The following is a 19,396-nucleotide window of genomic DNA, read 5'->3' as shown; positions in this document are numbered from 1 at the left end:
ATCCCCATATCTTCTCCCTCTTGTGTCCTCCCACTCTCCCTATCTCACCCCTCTAGGTGGTCACAAAGCACCGAGCTGATCTCCCTGTGCTATGCAATTGATTCCCACTGGCTATCTATTTTACATTTGGTAGTATATATTAGTCCATGCCACTCTCTCACTTCGTCCCAGCTTACCCTTCCCTCTCTCCGTGTCCTCAAGTCCATTTTCTACATCTGTGTCTTTATTCGTGTCCTACCCCTAGGTTCTTCATAATCTTTTTTTTTTAGATTCCATATATATTTGTTAGCATACAGTATTTGTTTTTCTGTTTCTGACTTACTTCACCCTGTATGACAGACCGTAGGTCCATCCACCTCACTACAAATAACTCAATTTTGTTTCCTTTTATGGCCAAGTAATATTCTATTGTATATATGTGCCACATCTTCTTTATCCATTCATCTGTTATGGACACTTAGGTTGATTCCATGTCCTGGCTATTGTAAATAGAGTTACAATGAACATTGTGGTACATGCTTCTCTTTGAATTATGGTATTCTCAGGGTATATGCCCAGTAGTGGGATTGCTGGGTCGTATGGTAGTAAACAAGATGAAAAGACAACACTCAGAATGGGAGAAAATATTTACAAATGAAGCAACTGTCAAAGGATTAATCTCCAAAATTTACAAGCAGCTCATGCCACTCAATATCAAAAAAACAAACAACCCAATCCAAAAATGGGCAAAAGACCTAAATAGACATTTCTCCAAAGAAGATATACAGGTTGCCAACAAACACATGAAAGACTGCTCAACATCACTAATCATTAGAGAAATGCAAATCAAAATTACAATGAGGTATCACCTCACACCACTCATAATGGCCATCATCGAAAAATCTACAAACAGTAAATGCTGGAGAACGTGAGGAGAAAAGGGAACTCTCTTGTACTGTTGGTGGGAATGTGAATTGATACAGCCACTATGGAGAGCAGTATGGAGAGTCCTTAAAAAACATATTGTCTTGATTACTATAGATCTGTAGTGTAGTCTGAAGTCAGGGAGCCTGATTCCTCCAGCTCCGTTTTTCTTTCTCAAGATTGCTTTGGCTATTTGGGGTCTTTGGGTTTCCATAAGAAGTGTGAAATTTTTTGTTCTAGTTCTCTGAAAAATTCCACTGGTATTTTGATAAGGATTGCATTGAATCTGTAGATTGCTTTGGGTAGTATAGTCATTTTCACAATGTTGATTCTTCCAATCCAAGAACATGGTATATCTCTCCATCTGTTTGTATCCTCTTAAATTTCTTTCCTCAGTGTCTTATAGTTTTCTGCATGCAGGTCTTTTGTCTCCTTAGGTAGGTTTATTCCTAGGTATTTTATTCTTTTTGTTGCAGTGGTAAATGGGAGTGTTTCCTTAATTTCTCTTTCAGATTTTTCATTGTTAGTGTATAGGAATGCAAGAGATTTCTGTGCATTAATTTTATATCCTGCTACTTTACCAAATTCATTGATTAGTTCTACTAGTGTTCTGGTAGAATCTTTAGGATTCTCTGTGTATAGTGTCATGTTATCTGCAAACAGTGACAGCTTTACTTCTTCTTTTCTGATTTGGATTCCTTTTATCCCTTTTTGTTCTCTGATTGCTGTGGCTAAAACTTCCAAAACTATGTTGAATAATACTGGTGATCATGGACATCCTTGTCTTGTTCCTGATTTTAGAGGAAATGGTTTCAGTTTTTCACCATTGAGAACGATGTTGGCTGTGGGTTTGTCATATATGGCTTTTATCATGTTGAGGTAAGTGTCCTCTATGCCTACTTTCTGGAGGGTTTTTATCATAAATGGGTGTTGAATTTTGTTGAAAGCTTTTTCTGCATCTATTGAGATGATCATATGGTTTTTCTCCTTCAGTTTGTTAATATGGTTTATCACATTGATTTGTGTATATTGAAGAATCCTTGCATTCCTGGAATAAACCCCAGCTGATCATGGTGTATGATCCTTTTAATGTGCTGTTGGATTCTGTTTGCTAGTATTTTGTTGAGGATTTTTGCATCTATGTTCATCAGTGATATTGGCCTGTAGTTTTCTTCCTTTGTGACATCTTTGTCTGGTTTTTGTATCAGGGTGATGATGGCCTCATAGAATGAGTTTGGGAGTGTTCCTCCCTATGCTATATTTTGGAATAGTTTGAGAAGGATAGGTGTTTCTCTAAATGTTTGATAGAATTTGCTGTGAAGCCATCTGGTCCTGGGCTTTTGTTTGTTGGAAGATTTTTAATCACAGTCTCAATTTCAGTGCTTGTGATTGGTCTGTTCATATTTTCTATTTGTCAATAAAATGGACAGCCTGAAAGAAATGGACAAATTCCCTGATGATTATTGATGTTGAGTATCTTTTTACGTGCCTGCTGGCCATCTTTGTGTCTTCTTTGGAAAAATGTCTATTCAGATCCTCTGCCTATTTTTAAATCAGGTCTCTTGTTTTGTTGATATTGAGTTTATGAATTCTTTGCACATTTTGGATATTACTCTTTATCAGATATAACATTTACAAATATTTTCCTCCATTCAGTATGTTGCATTTTTGTTTTGTTGATTGGCTCCTTCACTGTGCCAATGATTTGTAGTCCCTGTAGTCCCAGTTGTTTATTTTTAATTTATTTCCCTTCCCTGAGGAGATCTATCCAGAAAAATATTACTAAGACCAACATCAAAGAGCTTACTGCCTAGGTTGTCTTCTACAAGTTTTATGGTTTCTGGTCTTACATTTAGGTCTTTAAGCCATTTTGAATTTATTTTTCTACATGGTGTGAGAGAGAAGTCCAGCTTGATTCTTTTGCATGGAGTTGTTCAGTTTTCCCAGTACCACTTGTTGAAAAACTGTCTTTTCTCCATTGTATATTCTTGCCTCCTTTGTTGCATATGAATTGTCTATATAAGTGTAGGTTTATTTCTGGGCTTTCTATTCTTTTCTATTGATTTCTGTGTCTGTTTTTGTGCCAGTACCATGCTGTTTTGATTATTGTAGCTCTGTAATATAATCTGAAGTCTGGGAGCATGATACCTCCAGCCTTGTTCTTTTTACTCAAGATTGCTTTGGTTATTTGCGTTCTTCTGTGGTTCCACAAAAATTTTAGAATCCTTTGTTATAGTTCTGTGAAAAAGGTCTTTGGTATTTTGATAGGGATTGCATTGAATCTGTAGTTTGCCTAGGGTGATATGGTATTTTAAGACAATTAAATTTTCTAATCCATGAACATAGTGTACCTTTCCATCTGTTTGTATCATCATCAACTTTCTTTCATTAATGTCTTACACTTTTCCAAGTGAAGGTCTTTCGCCTCCTTAGGTAGGTTTATTCCTAGCTATTTTATTCTTTTTGATGTGATGGTAAATAGGATTGTCTCCTTGATTTCTCTTTCTGATCTTTCATTGTTATTGTATAGAAATGCAAGAGATTTCTTTGTATTAATTTTGTATCCTGTAAATTTATTGAATTCATTGATGAGCTATAGTAGTTTTCTTGTAGCATCTTTAGGATTTTCTATGTATAGTGTCATGTCACCTGAAAAGTGACAGTTTTACTTTTTCCTTTCTGAATTGGAATTCTTTTATTTCTTTTTCTTCTCTGATTGCTGTGGCTAGGACTGCCAAAACTATGTTGAATAAAAGTGGTGACAATGGACATCCTTGTCTTGTTCCTGATCTTACAGGGAATGCTTTCAGCTTTTCACCATTGAGAATGATGTTAGCTGTGTGGGTTTGTCATTTATGGCCTTTATTATGTTGAGGTAATTTCCCTCTATTCTCACTTTCTGGAGAGTTTTTATCATAAATAGGTGTTGAATTTTGTCAAAAGCTTTTTCTTCATTTGTTAAGGTGATCTTATGATTTTTATACTTCTATTTGTTAATGTGGTGTACCACATTGATTGATTTGAGGATATTCAAACATCCTGGTATGCCTGGGATAAATCCCACTTAATCATGGTGTATGATCCTTTTAATGTATTGTTGAATTCAGTTTGTTAGTATTTTGTTGAGGATATTTTCATTTGTGTTTATCAGTGATATTGGCCTGTAATTTTCCTTTTTTAAAATATATTTGTCTAGTTTTGGTATCAGGGTGATTCTGGCCTCATAAAACGAGTTTAGAAGCATTCCTTTTTTTGGCAGTTTTTGGAATATTTTAAGGAAAATAGATGTTAACTCTTCCTTAAATGTTTGGTAGAAATCCCCTGTGAAACCATCTGGTCCTGGACTTTTGTTTGTTGGGAGTATTTTTGTTACTGATTCAATTTCATAATTGGTAATTGGTCTGTTCATATTGTCTATTTCTTCCTGGTTCAGTCATGGAAGACTGTATGTATCTACGAATTTTTCCACTTCTACTAGGTTGTCCATTTTATTGCCATATAATTGTTCATAGTAATCTCTTATGATCCTATGTATTACTGTGGTATCCATTGTAACTTCTCCTTTTTCATTTCTAATTTTATTGATTTGGGCCCTCTTCCTTTTTTTCTTGATGAATCTGGTTAAAGAATTATCAATTTTGTTTATCTTTTGAAAGAATCAGCTCTTAGTTTCATTGATCTTTTCTATTTCTTTCAGTCTCTGTTTCATTTATCTCTGCTCTGAACCTCATAATTTATTTTCTTCTACTAACTTTGGGTTTTGTTTGTTCTTCTTTTTTAGTTCCTTTAGGTATTTTTTATTTCCTCCTTGATTTCTTCAGTGATCCATTGTTTGTTTAGTAGTATATTGTTTAGCCTCCACGTGTTTGTGTTTTCTGCAGTTTTTTTCTTGTAGTTGATTTCTAGTCTCATAGCATGTGGTCAGAAAAGAGGCTTGATATGATTTCAATTTTCTAAATTTACTGTGACTTGTTTCATGGCCTAGCATGAGATTTATTCTGGAGAATGTTCCATGTGAAATTTAAAAGAATGTGTATTCTGTTTCTTTGGGATGGAATGTTCTATATCTATCTATTAAGTCCATTTGGTCTAATGTGTTGTTTTAAGGCCCGTGTTTCCTCCATGTGAATGATCTGTTCATTGAAGTAAGTAGGGTGTTAAAGTTCTCTACTATTATTGTGTTACTCTAAATTTCTTCCATTATGTTTGTTAATATTTGGTTTATGTATTTAGCTGATCCCATGTTGGGTGCATATATCTCTACAATTTTTGTATCTTCTTGGATTGATCCCTTGATCATTCTGTAATGTCCTTTTTTTCTTGTTACAGTCTTTGTTTTAAAGTCTATTTTGCCTGATATAAGTATTGCCACCCAGCTTTCTTTTAATTTCCATTTACATGGAATGCCTTTTTACATCACCTCACTTTCAGTCTATGTGTGTCTTTAGATCTGAAGTGAATTTCTTGTAAGCAGCATACATATTGGTCTTGTTTTTACATCTATTCAGCCAATCTTTGTCTTTTGATTGGAGCATTTAGTCCATATACATTTAAAGTAATTATTGATAGGCATGTACTTATTGACATTTTAATTGCTTTGGATGTGGTTTTTTTTTTTTTTTGTACTTCCTTTTTGTTCCTTTCTTCTTCTTTTGCTCTCTTCCCTTGTGATTTGGTGATGATCTTCAGTGTTATGTTATGTTTGGATTACTTTCTCTTTTTTGTGTGTGCGTCTATTATAGATTCTTGTTTTGTGGTTACCATGAGGTTTATACACAGCAATCTATTTAAATAAGTAATTATTTTAAGTTGCTGATCTATTCAGTTCAAGTGCACTTTAATAACCCTGCATGTTTACTCTTCTTCTCCATGTTTACTGGGTTTTCTTTCTTTCTTTTTTTTTTTTTTAGTTTTCAGATTTTTTTTTACATCTTTATTGGAGTATAACTGTTTATACTGGTGTGTTAATTTCTGCTTTATAACAAAGTGAATCAGTTATACATATACATATGTTCCCATATCTCTTCCCTCTTGCATCTCCCTCCCTCCCACCCTGCATATCCCACCCCTCTAGGTGGTCACAAAGCACTGAGCTGATCTCCCTGTGCTATGCAGCTGCTTCCAACTAGCTATCTATTTTACGTTTGGTAGTGTATATACGTCCATGCCACTCTCTCACTTTGTCACAGCTTACCCTTCCCCCTCCCCATATCCTCAAGTCCATTCTCTAGTAGGTCTGTGTTTTTATTCCTGTCTTACCCCTAGGTTCTTCATGACATTTTTTTTTCTTAAATTCCATATATATGTGTTAGCATACGGTATTTGTCTTTCTCTTTCTGACTTACTTCACTCTGTATGACAGACTCTAGGTCCATCCACCTCATTACAAATAGCTCAATTTCGTTTCTTTTTATGGCTGAGTAATATTCCATTGTATATATGTGCCACATCCTTATCCATTCATCTGTCCATGGACACTTAGGTGGCTTTCATGTCCTGACTATTGTAAATAGAGTTGCAATGAACATTTTGGTACATGACTTTTTTGAATTATGGTTTTCTCAGGCTATATGCCCAGTAGTGAGGTTGCTGGGTTATATGGTAGTTCTATTTGTAGTTTTTTAAGGAACCTCCATACTGCCATGTTTACTGTTTTGACATGATATTTTACATCTTTTTTGTTCTGTGTATCCCATAACTACTTATTGTGGATATAGATGACTTTATTACTTTTCTCTTTTAACATTCCTACTAGCTTTATAAGTGGTTGATTTACTACCTTTACTCTATCTTTACCTTTTCTGATGAGATTTTTCCTTTCAGAGATTTCATGTTTCTAGTTGTGGTCTTTTCTTTTTCCACTTAATAGAAGTCCATTTATCATTTCTTGTAAAGCTTGTTTGGTGGTGCTGAATTCTTCATTTTTTGCTTGCCTGTAAAACTTTCAATCTCTCCATCAAATCTGAATGAAAGCCTTAGGTAAAGTATTCTTGGTTGTAAGCTTTTCCCTTTCATCACTTTAAATATATAATGGCACTCTCTTCAGGCCTGCAAGGTTTCTGCTGAAAATTCAGCTCACAGCCTTATGGGAGTTCCCTTGTACATAGCTCATCCTTTTTTCTTTGTTGCTTTTAATATTCTCTCTTTATCTTTAATTTATCCCATTTTAGTTACAATGTGTCTTGGTGTGGTCTGTTTTGGGTTGATCCTGTTTGGGACTCTCTGTGATTCTTGGACCTGGATTCTTTTCTTTTCCCAGGTTAGAGAAGTTTTCAGCTACTATATCTTCAAATATGTTCTCTGCCTTTTCTATTTCTCTGTTCTCCTTCTGGGACCCTACATATGAACAAGTTTTGTTCCAAGAGTGTGTTCATAAGTCCTATTTTTTCATAAGTCCAACAGAGTTAACCTAGGTACCCAATTAACACAATCAGCTATATAGTGCTGTACTGTAATAGGTTTATAATAATTTTCACACAAATAATACATAAAAAGCAAATAAACCAAAAAATAAAAAGAAAATTTTTAATCTCACAGTACAGTATCTTGAAAAGTACATTAGTACAGTAAAACAGCTGGCATACAGGGGCTGGCATCAAGTGAAGAGGTAAGAAGAGTTACTGACTGCAGGAGAGAGAGGAGGTGGGAGATGGTAGAGCTGAAGGATCATCAGCAATAGGAGATGGAGGGCAAGCTGCAATTTCACTCATGCCTGACGTTGATGGAACACACATTCACATCCTTGAAATTTCACACCTTGAAACTTCGTATGTAGGAGACTTACTGTAATGTGAATTTTAGTATACTTGATGTTGTCCCAGAGGTATCTTAAACTGCCCTCATTTCTTTTTCTTTTTTTTTTCTTTTTCCTTTGGTGGATTACTCTACATTGACTACTTTTTATTCCAAAGTTGCATTTACCCATCTGCAGGTGGCATTATGTAGCAACCCTCTTACCTGCTTATCACACCACTGATGTCCAACCAGCCTGTTGCCTATTCAGCAAGCAAGTACAAGGTGCCTTCCACTGCCAGCAAGGACATCAGCAAAATCTCCAAAACAGAAATAGTGGGGGTACATTCTCATCACCTGTTCTTACTCTGGCTTGGAGTAAGAAATCAACAAATGATGAAATAAGGGTAACTTTGGTCCTCCCCAGTCTCTCATCTAGGTGTTTTCAACCGCATATTCTACTTTCATCATCAAGGGATTTCAGAGACCTTCAAAACTCATTCAGTCCATACTGTACAAGCCAGGCAACACTCACTTCAGAGAGAAGTACAGCAGTCTTATACTTAAAGTTCTCCATTAAACTAAAACACCTCAGTGGACAAAAATAGTCCTGAAAGAGAGAATTATTTTGGTATCTAACTTGAACGCTATTTTTTTCTCATTAGTTTTCTCTTTTATACATACTAGCATATACATGTCAATCTCAATCTCCCAGTTCATCCCACCCCCCTCCCTCTTTGTGTCAATACATTTGTTCTCTACATCTGTCTCTATTTCTGCCTTGCAAATAGGTTCATCTGTACCATTTTTCTAGAGTCAACATATATGCATTAATATACGATATTTGTTTTTCTCTTTCTTACATCACTATGTATAACAGTCTCTAGGTCCATCCACATTTCTGCAAATGGCACAATTTCATTCGTTCTTATGGCTGCGTATATTCCATTGTATATATGTACCACATCTTCTTTATTCATTCCTCTGTTGATGGACATTTAGGTTGCTTCCATGTTCTGACTACTGTAAATAGTGCTGCAATGAACATTGTGGTGCATGTATCTTTTGGAATTATGGTTTTCCCTGGGTATACATTCAGAATTGAGATTGATGGGTCATATGGTAGTTCTATTTTTAGTTTTTCCAGGAACCTCCATACTGTTCTCCATAGTGGCTGTATCAATTTACATTCCCACCAACAGTGTAAGAGAGTTCGCTTTTCTCCACTTCCTCTCCAGTATTTATTGTTTGTAGATTTTTTGATGATGGCCATTCTGACCAGTGTGAGGTGATACCTCATTGTAGTTTAGATCTGCATTTCTCTAATAATTTGTGATGTTGAGCATGTTTTCAAGTGCCTCTTGGCCATCTGTGTGTCTCCTTTGGAGAAATGTCTATTTCGGTCTTCTGCCCATTTTTGGATTGGGTTGTTTGTTTTTTTGATATTGAACTGCATGAGCTGCTTGTAAATTTCAGAGATTAATTCTTTGCCAGTTGCTTCATTTGCAAATATTTTCTCCTATTCTGAGGGTTGTCTTCTCGTCTTGTTTATGGTTTCCTTTGCTTAAAAGCAAAAGCTTTTAAGTTTCATTAGGTCCCATTTGTTTATTTTTGTTTTTATTTACATTTCTCTGGGAGGTGGGTCAAAAAGGATCTTGCTGTGATTTATGTCATAGAGTGTTCTGTCTATGTTTTCCTCTAAGAGTTTGATAGTGTCTGGCCTTACATTTAGGTCTTTAATCATTTTGAGTCTATTTTTGTGTATGGTGTTAAGGACTGTTCTAATTTCATTCTTTTACATGTAGCTGCTCATGCAGCTCAATATCCAAAAAACAAACAACCCAATCCAAAAATGGGCAGAAGACCTAAATAGACATTTCTCCAAAGAAGACATACAGATTGCCAACAAGCACATGAAAGACTGCTCAATATCATTAATCATTAGAGAAATACAAATCAAAACTACAATGAGGTATCACCTCACACCAGTCAGAATGGCCATCATCAAAAAATCTACAAACAATAAATACCGGAGAGGGTGTGGAGAAAAGGAACCCTCTTGCACTGTTGGTGGTAATGTAAATTGATACAGCCACCATGGAGAACAGTATGGAAGTTCCTTAAAAAACTAAAAATAGAACTATCATATGACCCAGCAATCCCACTACTGGGCACACACCCTGAGAAAACCATAATTCAAAAAGAGTCATGTACCACAATGTTCACTGCAGCACTATTTACAACAGCCAGGACATGGAAGCAACCTAAGTGTCCATTGACAGATACAGATGAATGGGTAAAAAAGATGTGGCACATATATACAATGGAATATTATTCAGCCATAAAAAGAAACGAAATTGAGTTATTTGTAGTGAGGTGGATGGACCTAGAGTCTGTCATACAGAGTGAAGTAAGTCAGAAAGAGAAAAACAAATATCATATGCTAACACATATGAATCTAAGTTTAAAAATCTTTAAAAAAAAAAAAGGTTATGAAGAACCTAGAGGCAGGACATGAATAAAGACACAGACATAGAGAATGAACTTGAGGACATGGGGAGGGGGAAGGGTAAGCTGAGACGAAGTGAGATAGTGGCATTGACATATATACACTACCAAATGTAAAATAGATAACTAGTGGGAAATCCATGTTGCCATAAGTGGCAACATTTAATTATTTTCTACAGCTGAGTAAAATTCCATTGTTTATATATGTCAGGGGTCCCCAACCCCCGGGGCCACAGACAGCTACCTGTTAGGAACCAGACTACACAGCAGGAGGTGAGTGAGGTGCACAGCAGGTGAGCAACCGAAGCTTCATCTGCTGCTCCCCATCGCTCTCCATCGCTCTCATTATCACCTGCACCATCCGCTGCCCCACAGTCTGTGGAAAACTTGTCTTTCATGAAACCAGTCCCTGGTGCCAAAAAGGTTGGGGACTGCTGATATATACCACATCTTCTTAAGCCAGTCATCTCTTGATGGGCACTTGGGTTGATTCCATGTCTTGGCAATTGTAAATAGTGCTGCTATGATCATTGAGGTGTATGTATCTTTTCAAATTAGTGTTTTCATTTTCTCTGGATATGTAACCAGGAGTGGAATTACTGGATCATATGAAAGTTCTATTTTTATTTTTTTGAGGACCCTCCATACTGTTTCCATAGTGGCTGCACAATTTCATTCCCACCAACAATGTACAAAGATTCCCTTTTCTCCACATCCTATCCAACATTTGTTGTTTGTAGACATTTGATGATAGCAATTCTGAGGTGATATTTCATTGTGGTTTTGATTTGCATTTCTCTAATAACTAGCAGTGTTCAGTGTCTTTTCATGTACTTGTTAGCTATCTGTATATCTTCTATAGAAAAATGTCTATTCAGATCTTCAGCCCATTTTTTCATTGGGTTGTTTGGGTTTTTTTGATATTGAGTTGTTTGTATATTTTGGATATTAACCCCTTGTTGGCCATATTATTTGCAAATAAATTCTCCCATTCAGTAGGTTGTCTTTTCATTTTGTCAATGATTTCCTTTGTTGTGCAAAAATGTTTAAGTTTAATTAGGTCCCATTTGTTTATTTTTGTCTTTATTTCATTTGCCTTAGTAGACAGATCCAAGAAAATATTGCTATGATTTATGTCAAAAAGTTATCTGCCTATGTACTCTTCTAGGACTTTTATGGTTCTGTTCTTACATTTAAGTCTTTAAAGCATTGTGAGTTTGTTTTTGTATATGATGTGAGGGAAGAGTCTAATCTCATTGTTTTACATATGGCTGTCCAGTTTTCCCAGTTTCCCAGAGGCCCGCGTACCGCAAAAAAAAAAAAAAGAATTTTAGGATTATTAGTTATAGTTCTGTGAAAAAGTCATGGGTATTTTGATAAGGATTGCACTTAATCCTTAGATTGCTTTGGGGAGTATGGACATTTTAACAGTATTAATTCCTCCAATTCATGAACACATTTCCATTTCTTTGTACCATCTTCACTTTCCTTCATCAACATTTTATAGTTTTCAGCATACAGATCTTTCACCTCCTTGGTTAAGTTTATTACTAGGTATTTCATTCTTTTTGATGTGACTTTTTTTTTTTTTTTTGCGGTACGTGGGCCTCTCACTGTTGTGGCCTCTCCAGTTGTGGAGCACAGGCTCCAGACACACGGGCTCAGTGGCCATGGCTCACGGGCCTAGCCGCTCCGTGGCATGTGAGATCTTCCCGGACTGGGGCACGAACCCGTTTCCCCTGCAACGGCAGGCGGACTCTCAACCACTGCGCCACCAGGGAAGCCCCTGATGTGACTTTAAATGGGATTTTTTTCTGCTTCCTTTTCCTGATAGCTCATTATTAGTGTATAGAAAAGCAATAGATTTATGTATATTGATCTTGTGTCCTGCAACGTTGATGAATTAATTTATTATTTCTAATAGTTTTGGGGTGGAGACTTTAAGATTGTCTATATAAAATATAATGTCATCTGCAAATAGCAGCAGTTTAACCTCTTCCCTTCTTATTTGGGTGCCTTTTACTTCTTATCTTGTCTGATTGCTGTGGCTAGAACTTCCAAATCTATGTTAAGTAGAAGTGGTTAGAGTGAGCATCCTTGCCTTGTTCCTGAGTTTAGTGAGAAAACTTTCAACTTTTCATCATTAAGCATTATATTGGCTGTGAGTTTGTTGTAAATGGCCTTTATTATGTTGAGATATGTTTCTCTGTACCCACTTTGATGAAAGTTTTTATCATGAATGGATGTTGAATTTTGTCAGATGCTTTTTCTGTGTCTATTGAGATGATTGTGTGATTTTCATCCTTGCTTTTGTTAATGTGGTATATCACATTGATTGATTTGTGAATGCTGAACCACGCTTGTATCCCTGGAATAAATCCAACTTGAACATGCTGTATGATCCTTTTTATGTATTGTTGTATTTGTTTTGCTAATATTTTGTTGGGGTTTTTTGCATCTATATTCATCAGATATTGGCCTGTAATTTTCCTTTTTTTTGTAGTGTCTTTGTCTGGTTTTGGTGTCAGGGTAATGGTGGCCTCATAAAATTAATTTGGGAGTGTTCCGTCATCTTTGATTTTTTGAAAAGTTTGAGAAGGATTAGGTATTAGTTCTTCTTTATATGTTTGGTAGAATTCCCCTGTTATCTGTCTGATCCTGGACTTTTGTTTTCTAAGAGTTTTTTAAATTTCAAATTCAATTTCACTTCTAGTGATCAGTCTGTTCAAATTGTCTGTTTCTTCTTGAATCGGTCTTGGCAGAACTTTATGTTTCTAGAAATTTGTCCATCTCTTCTAGGTTGTCCAATTTGTTGGCATATAGCTGTTCATAGTATTCTTTTACGATTTTTTGTATTTCTGTGGTATCAGTTGTTATTTCTCCTGTATGATTTTTTATTTTATTTGGGTCCTCTCTCTTTTTCTCTTGGTGAGCCTGGCTAAAGGTTTATCAATTTTTGTCTGCCTTTAAAAAAAAAAACTCTTGGTTTCATATATCTTTTCTATTGTTTTTTATCTCTATTTTATTTATTTCTGCTCTGATCTTTATAATTTCCTTCCTTCTGCTGACTTTGGGTTTTGTTTGTCCTTCTTTTTCTAATTATTTTAGGTGGTAGATTAGGTTGTTTATTTTAGATTTTTCTTCTTTCTTGAGGGTGGCCTGTATCACTATGAACTTCCCTCTTAGAACTCTCATAGATTTTGGAAAGTTGTGTTTTCATTTTCATTCATCTCAAGGTATTTTCTGATTTCTTCATTGACTCATCGATTTTTTTAGTAGCATGTTGTTTAGTCTCTACATGCTTGTTCTTTCCCCATTTTTCTTTCCCTAGTTGATTTCTAGTTTCATACCATTTGGGTCACAAAAAATGCTTGATATAATTTCTATCCTCTTAAATTTGTTGAGGCCTCTTTTGTGACTATGCATGAGATCTATCCTGAAGAAGCTTCCATGTACACTTGGAGAGAATGTGTATTCTGCTGGTTTTTGATGTAAAGTCCTGTAGCTATTAATTAAGTCCAACTGATCTATTGTGTCATTTAAGACCACTGTAGCCTTATTGCTTTTCTGTCTGGATGATCTGTCTGTTGATGTCAGTGGGGGTGTTAAAGTCCCCTACAATTATTATATTATCATCAATTTCTCCCTTTATGTCTCTTAGTATTTGCTTTACATATTTAGGTGCTCCTGTACTGGGTGTTTATATGTTAACAAGTGTAATATACTCTTCTTGTATTGATCCTATTATCATTACATAATGCCCTTCTTTGTCTTTCATTATTGACTTTGTTTTAAAGTCTATTTTGTCTTATATGAGTATTGCTAACACTGCTTTCTTGTCATTTCTGTTTCCATGAAATACCAACTTCATTCTGTGAGGTCATCATTACCCTGATACCAAAACCAGACAAAGACATGAAAAAAAGTAATATTACAGGTCAATATATCTGATGTTTATAGATGCAAAATTCCTCAACAACACATTAGCAAAGTAAATTCAATCATATGCTATAATCAAATGGGATTTATTAAATATTCCCAAATCAATCAATGCAGTACACCACATTAACAATAGAAAGGATAAGAATCACATGATTGCCTCAATAGATGTAGGAAAAGTATCTGACAAAATTCAACATCCATTCATGATAAAAACTCTCAACAAAGTTGCTATAGAGGGAACATATCTCAACATAATAAAGGCCATTTTTGACAAACCTATAGATAATATCATATTCAATGGTGAAAAGCTAAAGCTTTTCCTCTAAAATCAGGAACAAGACAAGGATGCCCATTCTTACCATTTCTATTTAATGTTGCAATCAGACCAAAAAAAAAAAAAAAAAAAAAAAAGAAAGAAAGAAATAAAAGGCATACAAATTGGAAGGAAATATGTATAACTGTCACTATTTATAGATTACATGATATTTTATATGGAAAACCCTAAAGTCTGCATCAAAACATTATTAGAACTAATAAATGAATTCAGTACAGTTGCAGGAGACAAGATTAATATACATAAATCTATTGCTTTTCTATACACTAATAATAAACTATCAGAAAAAGGAAGCAAGGAAACAATCCCATTCGCAAAAAGAATGAAATACCAAAGAATAAACTTAACCAAGGAGGTGAAGGATGTATACCCTGAAAACTATAAAATGCTGATGAAGGAAACTGGAGACAATACAAAGAGATGGAAAGATATCCCTTGTTCATGAATTGAAAGAATTAATATTGTTAAAATGTCCATACTCCTCAAAGCAATCTAAGAATTGAGGGCAATCCCTATCAAAATACCCATAACATTTTCCACTATAACAAATAATCCTAAAATTTATACGGAATTACAAAAGACCCCAAATAGCCAAAGCAATCTTGAGAAAAATGAACACAGTTAGAGGTATCATGCTCCCTGACTTTATACTATACCATAAAGCTATAGTAGTCAAAAGAGTACTGGCACAAAGAGAGACACATAGATTAATGGAACAGAATAGAAAGCTCAGAAATTAACCCATGCACCTATGGTCAATTAATCTACGACAAAGGAGGCAAAAATATACAATGGGGAAAAGAGAGTCTCTTCCATATGTGGTGTTGGGAAAACTGGACAGCTACATGTAAAAGAATAAAATTAGAACATTTTTTCAAACTGTATAAAAAAAAACAAACTCAAAATGGATTAAAGACCTGAAAATGTAAGACCAGAAACCATAAAACTCCTAGAAGAAAACATACGCAGTACACTCTATGACATAAGTCTTAGCAATATTTTGGGGGATCTGTCTTCTCAGGCAAGGGAAACAAAAGCAAAAATAAACAAATGGGACCAAATTAAACTTAAAAACTTTTGTACAGTGAAGGAAACCATAGACAAAACAAAAAGACAACCTACTGAATGGGAGATAATATTTGCAAATGATATGTCCAATAAGGGGTTGGTATCCAAAATACACAAAAAGCTCATACAACTCTGTATCAAAGAAACAAACAACCCAATCAAGAAATGGGCAGGGCTTCCCTCGTGGCGCAGTGGTTGAGAGTCCGCCTGCCGATGCAGGGGACACGGGTTCGTGTCCCGGTCCGGGAAGATCCCACACGCCGCGGAGCAGCTGGGTCCGTGAGCCATGACCGCTGAGCCTGCGCGTCCGGAGCCTGTGCTCCGCAACGGGAGAGAGCACAGCAGTGAGAGGCCCGCGTACCGCAAAAAAAAAAAAAAAAAAAAAAAAAGTCTACAAATAATAAATGCTGGAGAGTGTGTGGAGGAAAAGGAATCCTCCTACAATGTTGGTGGAAATGTAAATTTGTACAGCCACTATGGAGAACAGTATGGAGGTTCCTTTAAAAAACTAAAAATAGAGCTACCTTATGATCCAGCAATCCCACTCCTGGGCATATATCTGGAGAAACCATAATTCAAAAAGACATGCACCCCAACGTTCATTGTAGCACTATTTACAATAGCCCGGCCAAGGAAGCAACCTAAATGGCCATCGACAGATGAATGGATAAAGAAGATATGGTGGGTTGCTTCCTTGCAGCCGTGAGCTTTGGAGGCCGGGAGCGGTGGAACTCGGGCGGGCTGAGATCTGTGCTGGGAAGGGCGCCGGACTTGTATCGGAGCAGCACTTAGGAGACACGGTGCAGTTGAACAGAGCCATCATGAGGACGACAGCCCTAGGGCCCATTCACTTGCTGGAGCTCTGTGACCAGAAGCTCATGGGGCTTGTCTACAACGTGGACAATAAGGACATAGTGTGGCTGGAGGAGATCGAGGAGGAGGCCGAGCGCACGTTCACCAGAGAATTCAGCAAAGAGCCCGAGCTGATGCCCAAAACACCTTCTCAGAAGAACCGACGGAAAAAGAGACGGATTTCTTATGTTCAGGATGAAAAGAGAGACCCCATCCGGAGAACGTTGTCCCACAGAAAGACGCGGAGCAGCCGTCAGAGCTCCCGGCGCCTCCGTAACAAGGACAAGCTGGCCACAGTGGTGGGGGAGAACGGCTCCGTCCTGCGGCGGATGACCCGTGCGGCGGCCGCAGCTGCAGCGACCTCCGCGGCAGCCGCTCCTTCGCCCACCCCTGAGTCTCCCACGGTGCTGACCAAGAAGCCCAAGGACAGCCTGGCCCTGTGCCAGCTGGTACCCGTGGTGGAGACTGGCATCAGCGAGCGCCGGAGCGCTGAGCAGCACCTCAGCCAGCTCCAGTCTGCCCAGGCTCCGTCCCCCACCCCGGCTCCGGCCACGGCTTCGGCCTCCCATATCACCTTAACCTCGGAGGACGACTCAACACCCCAGAAGTCAGAGGCTGAGAGACTGGAGTCTGTCCCCGTGAGCTCCCTGATAACTACACCCCAGGACCCCAAGAGCCGAGGGGGAGGGGCAGAAAGGTCCGCCTCCAAGCTCAGAATTGCCGCGACCTCCCCAGGCCCGCAGGACTCACCCAGCTCTCTGGCCTCCCTGTGGCGGGAGCCGGTGCTGGCTCCCATCCTGACAGATAACTTCTCCACGCCCACGCGCTCCCATGTGGGCCGCGGATCGGTGCGGCGCAGCCTGATCGCCCCGTCCTCCCCGGGGCCCCAGGTCTCACTGGCCCAGAATTACTCCCTGGTTTCCAAAGAGGAGAGCACCGTCCGAAGATCAAGCAGAAGGATTGCCAGGAAGGCCACCAAAGAGCCGGCCGCCTCATCTGCCACAGTTACCTGGAGAGGCTCCTGCATGTCGAGGTGCCCCAGAAAGCGAGCCCCAAGGCGGAGGAGCCCAGCAAGGAAGCTGAGCCGGAGAGGACGGCCGAGCCGGAGGTCCCCAAAGCAATGGCAGTGCCTTGCGGCTCCGCAGTGCCACCAAGATCGCCATTAGCATGCCCGGCTCGCAGCCTGCAGCCGGCGGCCAGGGAACGCCCTCTGAAGGGTGGCGGGAGGCCGAGACTGACCAAGCAGATGGCCCCCAAGGAGCCGCCTCCGAGTGTCAGGAGGAAGCGCAGCTACAAGCAGGCAGTGAGTGAGCTGGACGAGGAGCAGCAGCTGGGGGGTGAGGAGCTGCAGCCCCCCAGCAGCAAGACCCCTTCCCCGCCCTGTCCCGCCAGCAAGGTGGTGCGGCCCCTCCGGCCCCTCCTGTAGACCGTGCAGAGGAACGAGCTGCTCATGACCCCGACCTCGACCCCCAACAGCAGCATCATGAAATCCTTCATTGAAGCGCAACGCTCCCCTGCGCGTGGACCCCAAGGAGGAGCTGCAGCGGCTGGAGAACCTGCGGCGTTAGGAGGAGGCCGAGCAGCTCCGCGGGCAGAAGGTGGAGGACAAGCGGCGGCGGCTGGAGGAGGTGAAGCTGAAGCGTGAGGAGCGCCTCCCTAAGGCGCTGCAGGCCCGGGAACGGGTGAAAAGGATGAAGCAGGAGAAGAAGGAACAGATCGAGCGGCAGTTTGCTCAAATCGACGAGAAGACGGAGAAGGCCAAAGAGGAGCGTCTAGCCGAGGAGAAGGCCAAGAAGATGGAGGGGGTGGAGGCGTTCAAGAGGCAGCAGGAGGAGGAGGCGCGGAGGCTCAGGTGGCTACAGCAGGAGGAGGAGGAGGAGGAGAGGCGCCCCCAGGAGCTGCTGCCGAAGAGGAAGGAGGAGGAGCGGGAGCGGCGGCGGGAGCGGCGGCGGGAGCGGCGGCGGGAGCGGGAGCGGGGGCGGGAGCGGGGGCGGGAGCGGCGGCGGGAGCGGCGGCGCGAGCGGGAGCGGGAGCGGCGGCGGAGCGGGAGAGGCTCCAGGCCCAGAGGGAGCTGCAGGAGAGGGAGAAGGCCCTGCGGCTACAGAAGGAGCGGCTGCAGAGGGAGCTGGAGGAGAAGAAGAAGGAAGAACAGCAGCGCCTGGCTGAGCTGCGGCTGCAGGAGGAGCAGGAGAAAAGCCAAGGAGGCCGCGGTGGCCAGCAAAAGCCTGAACGTGACCGTGGACGTGCAGTCTCCAGCTTGTACCTCGCATCAAATGACTCCACAGGGCACCGCCCTCCCCCCCCCAAGATCAACCCAGATAACTACGGGATGGATCTGAACAGCGATGACTCCCCTGATGACGAGGCCCATCCCCGGAAGCCCATCCCCAGCTGGGCCAGAGGCACCCAGCTTAGCCAGGCCATCATCCGGCAGTACTACCACCCCCGGAACCTCCTGCAGCTCTCCGGAACCATTCTCCCACTGGACTTGGAGGACATCTTCAAGAAGAGCAAGCCCCGCTACCATAAGCGCACCAGCTCTGCCGTGTGGAACTCGCCGCCCCTGCAGGGCACCAGGGTCCCTGGCAGCCTGGCCTACAGCCTGAAGAAGCACTGAGCCAGGTCCTCGGGCCTGCTCGGCAGCCTCAGCCTTCATCTGTGTCTATACGTCTGTGTCTCTGGTGCCATCCTGCCTGGTATCCTGTCGCTGAGGGTTCGGTCAAGTGTGTATAAACGTCCTCTGTGTGCTACAGGGGGAAGGCGGCTCGGGCCTGCTGGGAGGCTGAGCTTGTTGGGTGTTCGGGGAAGACCCAGGCCCAGCCTTGCCTGGTCTGCTCACAGCACTCTGTAAATAGGTTGTTAGAGTTCAGCTGAATTTTAGCCTCTAGTGTTTGAGAGCTAGAGTAATAAAGTCTATTCCTTCAAGCCTGCTGTGAGTATCATGAAGACTGGGCTTCTCTTCAGAAAGCCCTGGACCCTGGCCCCGTCTCGGGCCGCTGGATGGGCTAGAGGAATAGGAACTGCTTATACTCCTGGGGTGTGCGTCAAGGTCTCCTG

General features: G+C 40.3%; 1 pseudogene across 1 annotated transcript; it reads left to right on the top strand.

Moving 5' to 3' along the window:
* Positions 1–16,308: 16,308 nt before the first annotated feature.
* On the top strand, positions 16,309–18,956 carry LOC309820083 (inner centromere protein-like; annotated as a pseudogene). Its single transcript has one exon. The product of its transcript is annotated as an inner centromere protein-like (transcript).
* The last annotated feature ends 440 nt before the right edge of the window (positions 18,957–19,396 follow it).

The sequence above is a fragment of the Grampus griseus genome, assembly GCF_964374135.1.
Source record: "Grampus griseus genome assembly, chromosome: 3".
Classification (NCBI taxonomy): Eukaryota; Metazoa; Chordata; class Mammalia; order Artiodactyla; family Delphinidae; genus Grampus; species Grampus griseus.
This window is presented reverse-complemented; position numbering and strand designations above follow the sequence as displayed.